Source organism: Amblyomma mixtum, chromosome 3 (assembly GCF_055824585.1).
Source record: "Amblyomma mixtum isolate Tamu chromosome 3, ASM5582458v1, whole genome shotgun sequence".
In the NCBI taxonomy this organism is placed as follows: Eukaryota; Metazoa; Arthropoda; class Arachnida; order Ixodida; family Ixodidae; genus Amblyomma; species Amblyomma mixtum.
This window is the reverse complement of record NC_143014.1, coordinates 21,134,152-21,153,905: the sequence shown is the minus strand read 5'-3', so window position 1 is coordinate 21,153,905 and position 19,754 is coordinate 21,134,152. Positions and strand designations below refer to the sequence as shown.

Sequence of the window (19,754 nt, the reverse complement as noted above, 5' to 3'; positions counted from 1 at the left end):
GACGTAGAGAACGTCCTGGATCGTGACTCGGGCCGTACAGGTGCCGAGCGGCGCTATGTACTCTGCAGTTGCAGTGCGGAGGGAAACTCCAGAAAGCGGCAGGACAACTTTTCGAATCAGACGGCAGAATCGAGCATCTATGACGGACACAGCAGCTCCAGTATCGACAAGACGTGTTCAATGGAGAGTTCAATTAAATTTCGAGGAGACGAGGCAGGACTTTCGGAGGTCGAAGAGAGCGCAGTTCTTGCCTGCGGAACTGCGGCTATTGGTTTTCCGGCGGTGGAGAGGTACACTGTAAAAAATATTTATTGAAAAAAACAGAAATTTTCTGGCAGCTGGCCTGCCAGAAATTTTCTGTTATGCTATGTTTTCGGTTTTTTACTTTTTCTGTCATTTTGCACATCTTTTCTGTTTTCGACTAATAGAGAATTTCTGTGAAGAGGATAGAAATTTTCTGTTATTGTATGTTTTCTGTTCTTACTTTTTCTGTCATTTCACAGGGTTTTTCGTTTGCAATCAACAGAAAATGTCTGTGAGGATGACAGAAATTTTCTGTTTTTACTTCTTTTCGTCATTTCACAGGTTTTTCGGTTTGCTGCTAACAGAAAACTTCTGTGATGTTCCATTTTCTCTTACCATATTTTCTGTCATTTAACAGCTTTTTTTTCATGAGTCACAAAAATATTCTGTGAAGCTCCATGTTCTATCATTTCATACACTATTTCTATCACATCAACTTTTAATGACTGACATAAAAACAGATACAGAATATTAGGACTGCTGCCACATTTCAATACAATAAAATATTTCACCGCTTCTAAACAATCACAAGCAAAGGCAAGTTAGTATTCAAGAATATTGGAAAATATGCAGTGTTAAACAATGCAATCATGGCTGATATTTTACTATAAAGTAATATCTTTCAGCACCACTGAATTAAGTTAAACAGTAGGACGGTGGCCGAAGAAAAAAAGAAACTTACGTTGCCCTGCCTGCACTACAGGCATACAGTAATATCATGCAAAATATGCAGTAATGGCAAGTAAAGTAGAAACGAAACCTGTGCCTTTCTGTCATACAGAATGGCACGATTCACTCTAAAATAGCAATACAATACAATGAATACGACACAAAGTAATAATACCTGAACAATGAACACAACCAGTCACTAAACTAATGGCAGGCATACGCAAAAGGAGAGTATTGGAAAGATATGCTTTTCTCATGACTAGTGCTGCATTAAGCAGCAAGATGAAAGCAACAGGACATAACGGATGCCACGGGCTGTTTGCCTCATCACAGTGTAACTGCAAAACATTTTTTCACTCCAGTTAGTACGTCTTATCTTGAGACTACAATAACTTTAAAATGAAAAAAGTAACACAGGCAAGATAGAAAGTAGTGCTACAATTCATACAACCAGCCACTGAAGTGTAACAGCAAGTATAAGCATAAATAAAGCATCTTAAACAAATTGTGTCTTGCCTGACACTAGTACGAAATGAAGTGAGACAGAAGCCACAGGACATAAAGCATGCCACAAGCTGTTTGACTTATCAGTGTAACCATATAACATTGATTCTCAATACATAGTACATCCACTCTTGTGACAACTGCATGATAAGGCATGCCACAGGCTGTTTGGTTTATCACAGCGTACACAAAATATTGATTTAAAAAGTTGTCAAATTTCAGAACAGTTAAAAGTCAAAGTCTTGCATGATGAGGGAAGCAACTTTTGAAGAGGGGCAGTGTTGCTTCTTCGAGTGCTCTGCCTTCGTTCCCCAGACAGGATTCACAGCTGCAATGGTCCTGAAACAAGGACAGAGCACTGTTACTCCTCGGACAATGAGCATATCTATGCTGTCTTCAAAAAAATAATAAACATTGCAAGAAGACTGCACCCCTCCTCCTACCCCAAATTTTAATTCCTTTGTAGCCCACATTTCAGTTTCATTGTGGGCACTAGTGAATATATAGTAGTCTTTAGTACTCAGTACAAAACCAGACTTCAAGCCAAAATAAACCTTTCCTAAATGTTCACTTTAATAAGGTTTTTAACAACCATAGTGTTTTGTTACTTGTGTGAAAGCTGCTCACTGAACTCCAACACTAGTTTTTAAAGGGATGCAAAAACAACTCCATGTAACCTGTTGTTCTTGGGAAAAATTCATTCTGTCTGCACTTTCTCAATTTGTTGCACGCCGCGGTGGCTCAGTGGTTATGGTGCTCGGCTGCTAGCCCGAAAGACGTGGGTTTGATACCGGCCGCGGCAGCCGAATTTCGATGAATGCGAAATTCTAGAGGCTCGTGTGCTGTGCAAATTCAGTGCACATTAAAGAACCTCAGGTGGTCGAAATTTCCGGAGCCCTTCACTACGGCGTCCCTCATATCGTAAGTCGCTTTGGGACGTTAACCCCCAATAAATCGAATCAAACCAATTTGTTGATGTCAGTGTGGCAGCGAAAAAATGCATTTATTGCTGAGAAAACTAAATTTAAAAATTTGCCGGTCACTAAATTCAAATTCTGACGTATACACCAAAAAGGACTCCATGACCACATTTTGAAGTTAGTTGCGGGGCTGCTTAGGGCCTTGTTATCTGCACCCAGAAATCTGACGTGTCAGTAGACTGCAGTCTACTTAGAAAATGAGGCAATGATGACAACACCTGTACTTTGTTTCTTCATTTTATGTAGCTTGTAAAACCACCATTTCAGTCTCCTTGCAATCAGACAGTAGCCTCTCGACAAAGGCCAACTTCAGTTTCCATTCAATGTTCCTTCAAAGTGCTCTCTGACATCAGAGTAGCAATGTCTATGTATACACAGGTCGAATCATCAGCATGCCTATTCTGTGTCACCCGAAAGTACAGCCGTAAGCAAAAATCTTTTGACAGGTAATAAGTAAGTTTGCAGCACATATTGACGTGCTTTGTCTTTACAGAGATTTAGATGCATGACGAGGGATATGCACATTTTAGTGAAGCTGGAATTAACAGAACTGAGCAGAGGCTTGTTTGTATTACTAATGCCCAACTAGTGATACGCAAGTCTAAAATGATGTCTAGTGCTGCAGAGCAAGCAGTTACGTGAATGTGACGTTACCCTCTTACATCTGCACTCAGCTTCCACTGTCCCAGAATAGTGCAAAGTGCCTGCTGCCCTGAGTAAAAAACTTTTCTGGCCACAACCTCAAGCAATAACCCAGCTAAAGAAACATGCAGAATGCACACAAAATATTCTCTGTAGGCAGAATCAAAACAAAATTAAGCAATAGCTTCGAATAAAACTTTTGGTTGAGCATTGGAAGTCGCACATTTTCAGTGCTGTAGCATTTTCCCCACACGCCGCTAGTACAGCTCACATGCAGGCCTCAATAATGCAAGTACTAACATCCTTTTTCAGTATCCTGGCTTATGCTCAGTTTGAACAGCTATTGTCGACATGAGCTGAACTTACTCAGGCTAAACAGTTGTCAGTTTGAGCGTGTCTGTACAGCATCCTGGGCTCCTCACTCTTTCCACATATAAATTCCCCCCTACAGATGCACTCTGGAAGAAATATGTGCGGCTTACAGCGCACCCATCAAGAAAGCTTCATGTCAAATGCAGCAATAACACTGCTGTATCTCTCATCAGCAATCCTCAAGTAATTGACTGAGGAGCCAGTTTATTGAGGCACACATAGCGAGGTATATGCCACAACAATATGCAATGCTGTATGCATGGGTTATCTTGCATAGTATACAATTCAAAGCTGTAGGCTCAAATACCGCAAAAAGGAAGTCTTCCAGTCAACGGCACCAACCAACCATTACGATTGTGTGGTTATTTTGGCTAATTTGTGGTTTATCCTTTCCCTTTGCCAGCTGGTGTGATGGATTAGCAAGTGCATGGGAATTAACCATGAAGTCGTCAGAATCATTATGCATTCTTCAGTTGTATCCAGCTATAGTCACAACATGAAGCATTGCCTAACAGTTCACGCTGAAATGAATGCAAATCAAAATACAAAAGAGAAAAAACCCAAACATCCCATTAGCAGTGAACCTGTCTCCGACAAGTGGGAGCAATGCCAGCCTTAGGGAAGGGTGACCAGTGCAATCGCACAAGACATCACCAAAATGGGGATGCTGAGTTGCCCTGTGGGTGTAATGCTACATCCTCCCATCCTCTACCCGCCCTCCCTCTGTCCCTGACCTTCAAAAGAGACATTTCCAGAGCTCTTCAAAATGAGGGAGACAACATGTATGCCTGAAGCATGCCAAAATGAGTGCATAACTCGCTACTGTAGAGGGTTGCAAAGGGTGCATGTACCTTACAGACGCGGCATAGTTTCAGGCGTCGTTTGTTGCGGGCAGGACCATCTAAATGACATTCTTTCCACCTGTAAGCTCTGCTGCGGCAGAAGGGAAAGGGGTAGGGGAGGACAGTTGTGCTTAGAGAGCTTTGTCAATTCACTGCTTAGCCCTTGTCCCGTCTCAGTTGTGCAGATTCTTTCCATCTTTGAACTTAAAACTGCCTTCAGCACGCCCTGTGCATTATCTAAATCAGAACACATCTGACTGTGTCAAGCTGTATTGCCTTTAATGGTGGTAGGAAATAATGTGGGCACCATTTCTCTCCCTTTTGCATGCTCTGCTCTGTGAGAATTTCATTATAGCTAGTACTTCTTTTAGGCACCCAGTGCTGCAGAGTAGCACTGCTTGATTTTAGGCGTTAATTACAGACCTAAATGTAGACTGGGCTTTTTGCTAATCATCATCTTTGAGACTCACAGGATTTTGGACTGTGAGCCCATAGTTACCCGTTCATAAGAAATACCTGTCTTGGACAAAAAAATGTTTTTAATTCTGAATGTCGAGAAAATGGGCACAGAAAATTTGAATGATTTTGTAGAGAATGGTTGTAGTGCTACTATTGTTGCTATGTGCATAGATGTAGACAAAAATTTTGTGCAGGGTTCTGGCAACTTAGAAACAGAGATTTGATTTCCTGTGTCTAGCATTATGTCGGCATGGTTTGTTTTTATTTTGAAATTCGTTTGCTTCTACCCAATCACCTGTCCTGCCTCTTGCATTGTAGCCATGGACTGTGCAAATGAACTCTCCTAACAAGCTGTCTTGCCTTATGCGCAGTTCTAAGCAAGACAATTTATGAAAGAAAAAGAATGCCGAAGTGCTAAAATTGCTGGTGCATTGCGACAGTTTTCAAGAAAAAGCAGAGACGATGGAAAAAGCCCATTTTAAAGTACAGGAACAAGATGAATTATCGTAGTAAGGTTAAAACTAACCTGATCTAGCCTAGCTAACTTTGCATGGCCTGCTGTTTCACCTGAGTAAGTTCAGCTCATGTCGACAATAGCTGTTTCGCCCCACTAAAATTTTGCCCATGTGTATGCAGAAAAGTACGCCAGACCTTCTTCACACCAGTCTGCAGCCAAGGCACTGTTATTAGGAACAGAAGGAATCCTTGATGATAAATATAACGCTTGTACCATTTTTACATATCCAACTGGAAAAAGGTTTCAATTCTCCTGTCACCCAATTTAACGCTATCAAAATTTTGTTATGCTGGCTTTTTTGTAGGCGCTATTAAAAGCGGAGCAGGCAAGACTAAAACATCAGCTTCATGAGCTAAATAATAGTTTCAAAAGAAGCGAAAATGCCCTGGGAAGGCCAGTATCGTCAAACACAGCGACCCAGAGAAGAGAGATTGCATGAAAAGTGGGACAGGTGGAGTGTACTCATGGTTCTAGGAAACTAACGCATAACTTAAAAATCTGGATACCACTTCTCTGCTGCTTCACGGATATGTACACCAACGTAACATATGTTGACTATGATAACACCAAAGTAAATCTGGCCGGTCCCGTCCGTGACCGAATATTACAACCATTCAAGACATTTTAGTGGTTATTGCAGGGGCAGATTCATGGGTGCAACTGGAAGGGGGGGAGGGGGGATTTGAAGGAGGGGGGTGGGGTACAGTAGAACCATGTATTCCTTGGACATTTTTCATCTAAGAACTGAGGTTCAACATGGCTGTTATTTAATATTTTCCAGTGGGAATCCTTTCCTTTTAATCAATTTCTCCTAATTTCTCCTAGGTGAGCATTACCATATATCCTAAACAAGGTTTCTCAAAGACACCTCAAAAACAACAGTCTTCAGTGGACGCCGGATATTTAACATATTAAGACAGAGTATTCTGTTTCTGCTGCAAGCTCTTTGACAGGGATCCCATGTAATCACCAGCGGCAACTGGATAAAATGACTGCAGGCACATGGCACAGATTCTTAGAAGCCTCGAATATTTGACAAATCACTTCGCACCATATCAAGCTTGCACAGAGGCAAGTCTAAGAAAGCATAGCAAATGCATTGACAAGGAGCATGAACTCATCATGGCGCAAGCGAAGAAACTCTTCAAGAATGTCTTAGAGCACCTGATCAATATAAAAAGCATATATGGTATTTCATGGCTGTTCAGACTGGCTTTCTGCAATCTGTGAGGAACCAGGGCAAAAAAAAATGACAACAGACTACACAGAAGGAGGACCACATCGACTGAAGCACTGAATGATCAACTTTTGTACAGTTTCCTGTCAGCACACATGGCAAAAAAAGATGAAACCATATCAGGAGATACCCCGAAACAATGTGACAAGTGGTTTTTTTAGTCTGAAAAAACAGAGGGAATAAGCCAGTAAGGATCTGCACAGCTGTTTCTAGGACACAGCAGAAAAGCAAAGTTAGTGAAGAATGGCCAACAAGGAACATGGAAGAAACCAGGGTGGAAACAAGTGCACAAGACATGGTCTTGCAAGCTAAAACCAATAAAAGAGATAAAAACGTCACAGGTCAATGAATAACAGGGCAAAAGGCTCAAAAGATTAAAGTCAGAAAAGTGACAATGAGATCAAAGACCAAATGTAAAACCAGAAGCAAGTGGTGAAGGCAAAAAATAAAAAATACGACTGAAGGCCGAGGGTGCACATGGTGAGACAAGTGTCGCATATATAAAATCTGGTATTGCATGACAAATAGGCTGGTACTTTTTCAAATAATGAAACTGAAGGTTTCCTTATGCACTGGTCCTTCATTGCCAGTATCTTGCCTTATGATTTCACAAGCCAGTGAGTTCTTGTTCTTCGCTATTAATTCCATTCTTTGAAATTCGGATAAACGTCCTGTTTCCAAAATTTTACAGTTCCGACAGTGAATGCCAAGATGGCAGCATTACTCATTATCAGAAAAAGAACTAGCCTACCTGCCATCCAATGCCTGGTTTTAGCTACACAACACTTGTCTCATCATGTGTATCCTGGGCCTTCAGTAGTATTTTTTTATTTTTTGCCTTCACCACTTGCTCCTGGTTTTACACTTCGTCTTTTCCCTCATTGTCAACTTTTATCACTTAACTTCTTAGCTTTTTGGCTGTTACTTGCGGCCCTCTGAGCTCTTTATCTCTTCTATCACTTCTAACCTTCAAGAGCATGTCTTATTTTTTCACTTGTTTTCATCGTGGTTTTTGGCATGTTTCTTGTTGGCCATTCTTCGCAACCTTTGGTTTTTTGCTGATTCATAGATACAGCTGCGCAAATTCTTGCTGGCCGATTCCCTGTCTTTTCCGCCTAAAAAAAATCTGCTTGAGGAATGTTTTTGTCTTATTTTGGTGTTCCGTGATACAAGCTTTCATATCAAATGGACCTTACCTAGCTTTTTTCGTCGTGTATCTGACAGCTAGGAAGGTGTACAAATAGCTGTCCCCGTTTCTTCTGATATAAAAATTAGCAGTTCAGCATCCATGTTGCCGCCTTCTGTGCAGCTCTTTGCCCAACAGAAAGTGTTGCTCTAGCTTTTCACTGTAAACAACGAAAACTTTCTGCGATTACCTGAGCTTCTTGGTTGATACGACAAAGTCATAAAAGAGCATTTAGGTGTGTGCCAGATGTAGTAGATCACTACTGCAGCAAAACAAATTAGAATAAAATATTTCACGTGATGGTGAAGAATGTGATCAAGCATTTCACAGAAAATGAAATGACTGAAGTGAGTGCTTTTTTGCCTCTGATGCCTCCCTTCTGGCTAGCAATTTCATGAGTACTGGAAAAGGAATGTGTACCATGGTGGCAAAGATACCGTGGTGAAAGTGCATCATGCTGCGCCATCTAATAAGTATTGTTTTTTTTTCCCCGTAACGCAAGTGCAAGTGCTTCTGGGGCACTGCAACAGCAACAAATGACTCTCTTGGATAAGTCGGGAGCTCACTCTATGCGACTGTTTCTTACCAAATAAGCACCTTATCGGTCCCTTCATTACTGGGATCTTGTTGCGGCCACTTCTCTTTGAATAACTATACTACTTGTGTCACTTTGATGCCCATTCTATTTATGTCCCTTGGACTGGTTGATTTATTAAAGAAATTTTAATCAGACATATAATATCTATGCTTTGCTTATGCATGCACTTTTAGAAGAGGAGCTGAAGGTGTCAGCATTTTCAGTTCATGTAACTAAACTCATCTTTCAGTCGCAAGCCTCTTTGCTTTTCTATATTTTAAACCGTACTATCTGCTTGCAAAGTCGGTGGTCCGTGACCTTCGGTGGCATTGTGGTGGCGACTTCCGGGTGCCGCTATTGGTTTGCAGTATCCCTTCAGGCTGCAGCCATCTAAGGGCACAGCTTGCGGTAATGTACTGTTAAGCACAATTTTGTTTTACAATTAGGCTTCCCTCTGAAAAATACCGAAAAAAAAATTGCAACGTAAAAAGGTAATATAAACAAAAGGAAATAATGAGAGGCTTTGCAAGTATGGGCCTCAGCAAGGGCTCACACAAGGTGCGGTAAGGTTGTCCCTGAGGCAACGTGATACTGCCACAATTACCTGGCAATGTTGCAATGTTGCAGGGGTTACACTTACTGAAAGGAGAAAATTAAGAAAGTACGGAGGCTGGGACACATCTTAAGGTGGTACTTGTGAATCACTGTGTATTTTGAGGGACTGTTCTGCTACCGTATACGCCTGTGCACACAGACAGCGAAGCTACTGGCAAAGCGTTGTTTGGTAACTGTCATCACTGATTACTTAGTTAAATATGGGGTCCTTCTCTCCATGCAAGGACACTGGCATGACAGCTACAAACTGCTGGAAATGAAAAGTTGCATGTCATTCAGAGATCTGCCCTCGGCCATTGTTTGAGACATTGGACGCATACCTGGAGGCATCTGCATATATCATATAGTGTAAAAAGAATTTTTTCCATCTTTTTCGTCTTTCGTCCTTCCCACAGCACAATGTATCCAACGCAAGCCTAGCTGAACTCTCCCCTTTTCTAATTTCCGATTTTCTTTCCCTGCAGTGTCTAAAGATACACCTCACAGACTGTTCATTCTCACTGAGCGTATGGAGGATGTAGCTGCCGGCCCATGGCTAAATCTCATCCAACATGATAGTGGATGCTGCCAGCCAGTGCACTACTGCTGCGTGCAACACTCTTCTCTGCAAAGCATTTGCAAGTTGCATGCCACATACTGTGACTTTCGAGGAGCTTCAAAGGGAATTTTTCCCATTCTTATATCGCCGGCTGTCATTCAGATGAAGTAAAACAAGCCCAGCTCTCCCAAAAAATCTCAGATATATGTCTTCACACCCGGTTGCACGTGCATATAGCACTACCATCGCTCGCACCAGTTCACATATGTAAGCAGCAAGCTACGCGGCGTGCACCAGCAGCTTGGTGCTTTCGCACTGGTCTTGTAATCTGTCACCTCTGCTCATAATTTAAGCAAGTTATCACCAGCACTGAAGGGCAGCAGAATGCTTGCTAGGTCGAGCGCCTATGCTCTGCACAGCACGCATATTCCTAGATGCACCTATCCGTATTACATAAGAAACATAATGCTAGCTCTTTTTTATCACCAGGTATAATATTCATCTTTAAAATATTTATATTATGCCTCACAGCCATGCAAAAGCAATAGTATGGGGAATTTATTTACAGCGTTGACCTAGGCGACTCAAAGAGATACTCCACCACAATACACAAGAACATTGTGGAGGAGCAACCACAAAGCAGGAAGCATGTACAGACCACTTCCGGGCCAACATTGACATTTCTGAGGGGAATACAAGGAAAGTGCCTAGCTCGCTGCTTGGTCTTTTAGGCGGAAATTTGCCCATATTGAGTGGTTCGAGCTTAGCATGAGCCAATGGGCCCTTCTCAGCCAATGCCACACACCACACGTGTATTTGGAGCACTGATCCTGCTCACGCACTCAGCTTCGACTGAGGGACAGCGGATCGTCGCAAGTAAACAAACCTTCAAGTTCACATAGCGGACTTCAGCACACAACAGAAAAGCACACATGTGCACCATGCTGCATGGAAATAGCCAGGAATAATTTTGCAGTTCACACACCCTAACCAAACAACATGTGGTGAACGGTGCAACCGGAGAACATGGTGTTTGTCATGTGATCAAGCAGTTCATTGCATGGAGCTCTCAGATTATGTGCGCCAAACACCAATTGGCCCATTCCGGGCAGTGAGCAAACATTCTTGAGCTCCAAGGTATGACTAATCCTGATAGAATTCAAAGGAGCACTGTGAGAGTAAATCGAGCAGACTGCCAGGCAAGAATCAAATGGCCGGACTTTGAAAAACACTGTCAGATTTGTCCGATGTATTTGGAAAAAAAAATGCTCCGGGTCTACCCAAAGTACTAAGGGGAGGAAATGCACCGGGTCCATCCGGCGTACCTTTAGCCACAGCCTCCTCTCGCAGTCAGTAGTGATAGCAAACCATACAAAAATTTCACTGCTCTATTTAATAACCCCATTGTGAGTTATATAGACAAAAGACTTAGCAGGTGAATGCAATTCCAAAAAATGCTGGAGCTAAAGAAGATTATTTTTTGACAGAACTCACAAAATGACTGCTAACGTGAACAAGGAAGCCTAATTGACTTAGCGTACACAAAACATTGGCTGCAAAAATGAAGCACTGTGGTTGCAAAGGCTTGTACACTTACACCATGATTTCAGTCATGTTGACTGACATGATAAGTACAAACACCATGCATGACCCGCCACTAAACCAGGGTGTCAAGCAAGCTACTTTCTTCCAGTTCCCTGACTTTTCCATGGTTTCCCCGACTATTTAAGTCAAAATCCTCTGAATACTGAAGAGGCGGGAAAACACAGTGGCCAATGGTAATGGACAATATACATGATCTATTCACAGCAAAAAACTACATACTGAAACTTCAAACGCAGCAATCAAAATAGATTTGCTCTTATTTGAGGCAGCTGATTTCTTCTTGAAGAAAGTCCAGCTTCAATGCGACTTATGAAGCTATCTTTGCTTTTTCTGTTCCATTTCTCTAACACAAATGGTTAACATAACCTTTATTCTTCTGAGCATACGTTGTCTCCACTAAGTGTGTTCATATTTCAAATTTTTATTTTAAAGTGCAGAGTATTAAAAATTGGCTTAGATTACAAGACAAATGTGTTTCCACATAATACAGCAATGAAAAGCCCCAGACATTGGAAAAATATTTAAATCCTCATCAATTATCCTATCCGAACACCGATTAAGCACCACAAAATACAAAAACAAAATACAAAATATAGCATACCCTCCAAATAACGCCAGAACCACATCAGCTGCCAGAGCTCAAGATCAAAGAAGCTCCAGCAGCCGTAGTGTAAATACGATGAAACCATCACAAAGTTCATCGCACAGTTACATGAACACAAGTCCCCGTACTTACTAATAGCGAAAGAATGCTGACAATTTCTGCGAAGTACCATCTACGACGTCAAATCCATCAAATCTGCATGGCGACACATTCAAATCTATCCACAAACAATGGATGGTTACATGGCCACAAAAGGGTTACTGGCATTGCATGCACATATGCACTCTTCAGTAACCCCCCCCCCCCCCAGGTGCTGTGCTCCTCTGGGCAAGTATCTATGACCCCTATGAGCAAGCAACGTGTATGACTTCCACCAAAATAGCCATACACTGCTACATAGTCTCAGAAGCAATATAGTACCATGTAACCCTTCCAACCCTTTCTTATTAGTGACTGGGCACCATGCAATGCAGGTAGTATAGCCATAATCTGTGAAGAAGTGGTTGAAGATCAACTCCACAAAAAATAGTTTTATCTGTCTTTCCTTTCCACAGATTTTTTTCAGAGCGCTATTTTACCAGCTGCATTAACCAAGCAGCAGCAGCAGCAAAATTTCATTCCATAGCTGATTCGTTGCCTGGGTTCAGCAAACATTTTCTTACTTTTTTAAAAATTGCTTTTGCACTTTGTTAGCATTTTCATAAAAAGGTCTTATGATAAAGTGGTATATACCTATAACTTTTATCATCACTGAGTACTTGAGAAGTGGCCAAACCAAAAACACGAAAGGTTATCACAACTCAGTTAACAAGCGAGATAGGTACTTACTGCTGTGTGAACTACAGGCAGAGGCTTGTTTCCTTGGGGTACACAACATTGAAAGCAAAGTGCACCAAAAACATGAGCTTGAAAGCCTGGCATGGGTTGGCTGCGTGCATCACTGGCAGGGTGTCGATGCATATGCTGAAGCTCGTCGCAGTAAGGAAACTGCCTCCTGCACAAACAAGTTTTAAATCAGGAATGCTCGCCCGAGTGCGGTACCACAGAGTTATACCTTTTGCAATGATGAAAGGAGAACATGGCATGTCCCCGATGTCGTCATCACTGGCAGATCCCTGGCATAAGAGGGAGTTAAATGCGTATAAGAATTGTCTACTAAAGTAGCACCATGTGAAAGCTGCAACTTTAAACCAGTTACAAATAAACATGCAGCAGAGTATAAGCATAAATAAGTCATTTCTGCACTTGCTCAGGCTCTTATTTTTCCCAACAATGCGTGGTGAAATGCATTGGAGTGTATACAAATAAGCGTCAACCACATATAAAGGCCCTAAAAATCAGCATAGGCATTTACAAGTGCTGGATTATCTACAATACATAAACATTGCACCATTTTAGTCAAATGCAGCCCAAGAACACAGTGTAAATGCCTCTCGAGAGCAAAAGAGGCCCTCCATAGAGTGGTGTCAAGAGACTTTCCTAGCACTGCAGTTGATCCGGCAGACCGGTAGTGAATAACCTTGCACCTGCCAGCCCCCTCAAATGTCACACTACTAGGTCACAGGGGAATTATTTAACATAAGTAGAGCGCAGCTTGCGTTTTATCTCAAGCAACCGAGCAAATTGTTTGTAAATGACTATGTTTTAAGTAGCATAGTACGAGGTACTAAGGTGCGCAGTCGTCGTGATCGGCGCAGTGCTGCGGAAAGTTCGAGCTAGCGTAGTGAATGCTGAATGGTGTACTGTTATCTCGAAGCGCCCATTTAGCGAGTACACGAACTATTTACTAAAGAAGCACCAGAAAAACGCAAGCAGCAGATATCGTATTCAACAGCCACAGAGCCCAAGCAGACAAGCGCAGCACGGTTGTATGGATGGTAGTGGCTTAACCCTTCGTATCGGGCGGTGGCTTGCGCCTCCAGCCTAGGATCCCCCCCCCTTTTTAATTTGTATTTTAATATGCATAATTTGGCCATCTTTCATAAAGTTACTCCTCCCTTGACCTCTTCCACGGGCTGGCCGAAGAGATGGCGATTGATATTGGAGGATACGGACTGAGCTCGCGTGTCGAAGGCGCTAAAAAATCTCGAATGTCGGCTCCAATGACATCAGTGCCATTGAAAAACTTGCCTGTGGCAGCGCAAGTACGGCATATGAAACGCCTGTATAGAAACTTTTGAGCCTGCGTTGACCCGTGCAACGCTATTTCGGCCCAAAGATAAGATCAGTTAAATCTTACAAAATGAACACAATTACTGCATTACTTGTACCGGCATGAATAAACGTCAATAAAAATAAAAAGACCCAACGTACCCTTATGATCCTTTCTTAGACGAGAAACGAATTTGAAAATCCCGCGCTCTTTGACGTCCTCCTCCGCTAACCAATCGCGTACTTCCCTGGCCTAAAAATTCCCGCGCTTACTCACTCGGTTCATTTAGGTGTGCATATCTGCAGACAAAGCAAAATTTGTGCATTTTCCCGCAAACTATCGCACACTTCCGTGTTTCTCACTTGTGTTCCTCTCTCTTCCGCGCGCTGTGCACCTTTTGTGAGAGACAGTAAAGCAGCAGTGACGCATCGGCGGTAAAGCGGCTGTGGTGGGCACGCTTCACTGCCCTGTTCAACAGCAGTACAAGCCCGCAACAATACTCCCAAAAGACGACAAAAAGCGTATCATTCATGCCGGTAAAAATGTGCACCACTCACCTTGTGTGCGAACGGTCTGATCGGTGAAAATCACGGACACAGCACGCCGGTATTATCCTAGCTCCCCGCTCATCACGTCCATGCCGTCCTCCATGATGCCGTCAATCGATGAATGCAGAATCGCAGCAAATAGTACTGCTTCTCATTCTGCGCGCTAATATTGCGAGTAGAAACTTTTTGACGCTTAAAATATGTATCGTGATTGATGAAAAGTAGCAAAGGTTTTTCGGATCACTTTTTTGTGTAACGGCGGTGCTGACGTCACCAACTTTCGGTGAAATGGGCGTGTTGCGGCTCCAAAAACAGAAAATTACTTTCTTTTTCGTGAACTTGTTTCTGTTAAGGGCGCAAAACAGATATTCTCTGTATGACAACAGAAAATTTCCGTAAAAATGCTTGTCATTTCACACACATTTCTTACAGTGTAGGTCGGCGTCGCATCGGCGAGGGCGAGCGACGACGCGGAGAGGGCGAGCGGTGCGCAGGTGAGAACTGGCGGTCAAAATGGGACGAGTGCTGAAGCGGTACACGGGGAGGGGACGGTGGCTGGGCATAGGCGGCCGAGCTCTGGTCGGCGACGTACGGAGGCGTGCGACGGCGGCACAGACGGGCAACGTGGCCAGGGAGGCCACATGCGAAGCAAATGGGCCGGTTGTCAGAGGTGCGCCAAGGGTTCGCAGGGGGTGGTACACGGCGCTGGGAGGGAAATGAACGCGGAGTTGAGGCGTAGGAAGAAAACGTGCGGGTGGTGGTGGCCGTGCCACAGCTTCGGCATAAGATAGGGGAGGAGGGAACGAAGTTCGTGGTGACGAGACAGCTTCGGCATAGGTGAGAGGAGCCGTAAGCGGGGCGTCATAGGAAGTTGGACGGCAGGCAGGGGGAAGCGCGTCGGCAACTTGTTCGCGAATAACATGGCGAACCTCAGGCGACAGCTGTGAGGTAGACTCTTGAGTGCTGGGCAGCAGTGATATCTGCCGAGCAACCTCTTCCCGGACGAAGTCCTTAATATGTTGAATGAACGCAGAGTCGTCAGTGACATTAGAGATGGCTGCGACCGTTTCGTCGGGTTGGCGAGTGACAACACGTTGCCGGCGAAGCTCGTCATAACTCTGGCACAGGGTGATGACATCAGCAACAGTGCGGGGCTCTTTTACCAGCAGCATCTGGAAAGCGCCTTCATGGATGCCTTTTAAGATATGTCTAACCTGTGGGAATCCTGGCTTTCCTCCGTTGCCTTTGCGCGGCTGTGCCGGCTTCCCGCGTTGTTTCTCCTCTTTCCCTTGCTCCCGCCTCAGGCGGTGGAGAGGCGGCTAAGTGACTAATCACTGTCATTTGGCCACAGCTCCGCCCCGGCTCCCCAAGGGCCTTTGCCATTGGCGCCTTTTGGCGGGATTTTCGGGACCCGTTTGAGCGGCCGCGCACCGCGCGACCGTCCGAGCGGGGCCCAGAGAGAGATCCCTCCGAGACAGCGTGCGTACGCGACTGTTTTGTCCCTGCCGGCCTTTGCCGCTCGGACCTGTGCATATACTCGAGCTCGCCCGCACGTGTCCTCTGACCTGCAGCGGCTCGAGCCTGTCCAGCGGGGTCCAGCGACCTCCGACAGGCGTACCTTGCGTTTATTGCCCACTCTCTCTCGCAACCGGCCCAACGGTCGACACGAGAGGGAGATCACAGCACTGCCGCGGGGACATTCTCCTGCAGCGGCGTGCTAGCGGCGTGCATAAAGGCGCGCACACACTGGCGGGACGTTTTCCGCGCGCCGCTTCCCGCACAAGCCGGTTTTTCTCCCGCAGACAGGCTGCTGTGCCGTCCCGCAGAGCGATGGGTCCGGGAGCTATTTTTCCCGTGCCGCTGACCAGAACAGCCAATCGGGGCCCACCGTGAACCGTGATGTCGGTCCCAGTTCAGTGACCCCGTCGGCGGAGGCAGAGGCTGCGCGCGTCCTGCAGGTGGCTTTGGTCCTGCCGGGCGCTCGGCAATTGCTTTTCCCTCTCTCAACGCCTCCTCTCTCTACATTCCAAGACAACCGCAGCAAGAAAACGGGCCCAGTGTGAGCTTGATTCCGAGGAGCTGCGACGCAGCGGCGCCGTTGACGCTGCGCCCCTGCGGGAAGTTTACCGCTAGTGTGAGCGCGCCTTTACTCGAGTCGCTTCGTGCGCGCAGCGGAGCCTTGCTCCTCGCGCGCCCCCGGGGCGAGGTGACTATTGAGTGTGTGTGTATCAGCTGGAGGACGACGTGAATAAACGTCTCCTTTGTGAACTTGGAGGCCTATTTCTTTGCGGCGAATCGCTCTCCTCCCAGCGGAGGTTGAGTGCACCGCATCGGTGTCCCAGGGTGTGTGTGGTGACGGCTGATCGGGGCCCTTGGCTCGCGCGAAGCTCGAACCCGAGGTGGGTGGTGGCCTGTGTCCACTTAGAAACCCACAACTGGCGCCCAACGTGCTAAGTCATTGGCGCTTACGCCTTTGATGGCACATTAGCCGAGCAGGTCGCCTTGCCGATCACGCTTGCGCACCATGTCTACTACCCCCAGCGGGGAACTCGGCAGCTACATGTCGGCTCCCTACGGAGTTGTAGCGTCGTTTGATCTGCTGGCTGCTGTTCCTTCGAATAGCTAGACACCGTGGTAGGCCGCGGCCCCCATTGGGGGTTTACGGCGGCACAACCCAAAATGTCGACCACGCGGCTCCCATTGGAGCTGTATCCGGAGCACCCTGCGGTGCATCCGCTGGTCACATGCCTCAGCTGTGCAAGCTTTCCGCCCAGTGCGAAAGCAGTTCGTGTCACGCTGCCGCAACCGGCAGTTTCGAACAGCAGCAGCCGTGCCCCGCGAGCAGTCAATTCTGCTCTGGAAACGGCGAGGCGCTGGCCCGGTTCCCTACGGAAACCGCGCCGCTCATCGAACTAGGAGCCTTGCCTCCCTCGTTCGTGCAGCTCGCCCAAGCCTCCACTGAGGCAGGGGCGCAGTCGCTGAGGCCGGGGCTCCATTGAGCCAGATGCGGAGAAACTTCGAGCCATACTCGAATTTCCCGCGCCCAAGGACGTACGCGGCCTGCGCCGTGGTGTGGGAATGGCCAACTATTATCGTCCTGTGCCCGCGTGCAGGCACCCTTGACCGAGCTCTTGGGAAAGACTGCCGCGTGGCGATGGGAGCCCGAGCAAGAGCGATCCTTTCGCCTCCTGTCTAGTATCATTGCCGAGACAGCGCAGCTCAGACTACCCGACCTGACCAGACAGTTCGTAGTCCAGACTGACGCGAGCGATCTGGGTTTAGGAGCAGTTCTCCTTCAGGAATTCGATGGCGTGCTGCAACCGCTGGCCTTTGCCAGCCGCTCCTTGCTGCCCTCGGAGAGGAATTATTCCGTGACCGAGAAGGAGTGCCTCGCCATCGTGTTTGCACTGCGAAAATTCGACGTCTACCTTGATAGAACGCAATTCGTGGTGCAGACAGACCACAGTGCGCTCAGTTGGCTGATGCGGCTCCGCGAGCCTACGGGTCGGCTGGCGCGCTGGGCTCTCCTGATACAGCATTACGACTTTTCGGTGCAGTATCGAAAGGGGAGCACGAACGTGGTAGCTGACGCGCTATCCCGTGCCCCACTCGCCAGAGGCGCCTTGACGCCGGCAAGCGGAGGGGGCGAAACAGCGGACGAGCCGCCGGGCGGCAAGGAGGGGGAGCCCGCAAACGGGTTAACCCATTCCGCTAACCAGGCAAGCAGCGCTTCGCAAAGTGGACGAGAGGCAAAGCTCTTCGTGAGCGCCTCGGAGGTGCCGACGCGAACGGAAATTTTGGCTGCAAACCTGAGTGGGGACGAGACCAGGCTTCCCTCTGGGATGACTGGAATCGTTTTCAGCCCTAAAGAGCTACTGAAAGCCCAGCAAAATGACCCCTTTTGTCGCGAGCTAGGTGAGCGACGGTCTCAGGGAGACGGAGCGCCGTGACGCTACTGGTATTGTAGCGGGCGCAGGGGTTCTGAAGCCAGCGTGTGTCGCGGCGAACCCCGGGGAGTTATATTTGCTGGACCATGACGGGCTCGTGCTGAAATACATAGCCACCGATGACGAGTCCATCGACCCGTTCAAGGTGGTTATCCACAAAAGTCTGAGAGGTGCACTGTTGAGATTCTCTCATGACGAACCACTGGCCGGTCATCTGAGTGGCTCCAAAGTTTTTACAAAACTGAGTCATTCGGTGACGTGGCCTGGCATGAAGCGTGACATTTTCCGCTATTGCCGTTCCTGCCATGTCTGTCAAGCGGTGAAGTCACGGGGCGGCAAGCCGCCTGGAATGATGAAACCGATTGACAGTGTGCGTCCGTGGCAGATGGCCACCTGCGATTTGATGGGGCCTTTCCCCAGGAGCAAGCAGGGGTTCATAGACCTGAAGGCCTACGCGTCACTGTCTGACGAGCTTGCGCCGGTACCCATTGGTATCAAAGGCAAGCGCAAAGGCACAACTGGTGCTGCGGAACGCAAGCGTACGGAGCCCCGGTACAATCTGAGGCGACGGTCACCGGTGTGATTGATGCCGGACGGCAGACTTTTCCGCAACCGAAGGCACGCAGCCTCAGCTAGCTGGCGAGCTTTCTCGTCAGGCCCTACCCAGGCGAAGCACGGTGTGTTACTTTTTTTTTTGTTTTTGCGGCATGCTCAGTTCCAGCCTTGCGTGTTTATCTATTTATTTATTTGTTTTGCTTGAGTCAGTTTCTAGCCACTTTCGTTTCCCGCTTGTTCGCCTGCTTTTGTTCTAACGTACCGAGATGTACATAGGCAAACTTCAGCCCGCTCGTGCTTGCTCTTATCTTCTAGAAGGAATAGATTGGATTAGTTGTCGTTTGTACAGCGCGCCTTTTCTCATTTCCGGCCCGACTGTGGGTGGTTGGCTCGTTAAAGGGCCACTGCCCAGGGTCCGGACATTTTTGAAAAACAAGCCTACTGCATAGATGAGGCATCGAAGATAACCTCTGCAAAATACTAGAGCCATGCGCGCCCCGAAAAGCTGCGAAAATTCAAATCAAAGCCCGCTCGTTCTTTCCTTCAACGAAAACGGGCCCGGCCCACTACTCTGAACCCCGCTGACGTCAAGGGGGGCTACTTTCGCTAAAGGCACTCCACTGGTGCATCGTTCTGACTGACGGGAGAAGGTTGGGCGTAGCCTTGGCGTCGCGTCGTCTGCACAAGGCTTTCCGCAGCGCCTTCTGTTCTGGCTCATGCCTACAAACCCGCATGAAGGAACAAAAAAAGAAAAACTGCGGAGGGAGCGTGCGGCGACAGCCTTGAACCCTAGCCATAAAAAGTAAAAAATAGTAAAACTGAGGGAGTTGGTTCGCCCCCCCCCCCCTCCCCCCCGCCGTGATCACCTCACGAGACGCTCTGCGTACGCGCTCCCTTCTCAG

At 46.7% G+C, this 19,754-nt stretch overlaps 1 long non-coding RNA gene across 3 annotated transcripts; it reads right to left on the bottom strand.

The window, feature by feature from the left end:
- Positions 1–724: 724 nt before the first annotated feature.
- Positions 725–19,227, bottom strand: LOC149349405 (uncharacterized). Of its 3 annotated transcripts, XR_016290063.1 has the most exons (5): positions 14,360–19,227; positions 12,705–12,765; positions 12,479–12,644; positions 4,322–4,400; positions 725–1,815 (listed from the first exon to the last, which is right to left on the bottom strand). It is a non-coding gene; the product is annotated as an uncharacterized LOC149349405 (long non-coding RNA). The 3 variants fall into 3 exon arrangements; XR_016290061.1 differs by lacking the exon at positions 4,322–4,400; XR_016290062.1 differs by lacking the exon at positions 725–1,815 and having other exon boundaries at positions 1,822–4,403.
- Between the last annotated feature and the right edge of the window lie 527 nt (positions 19,228–19,754).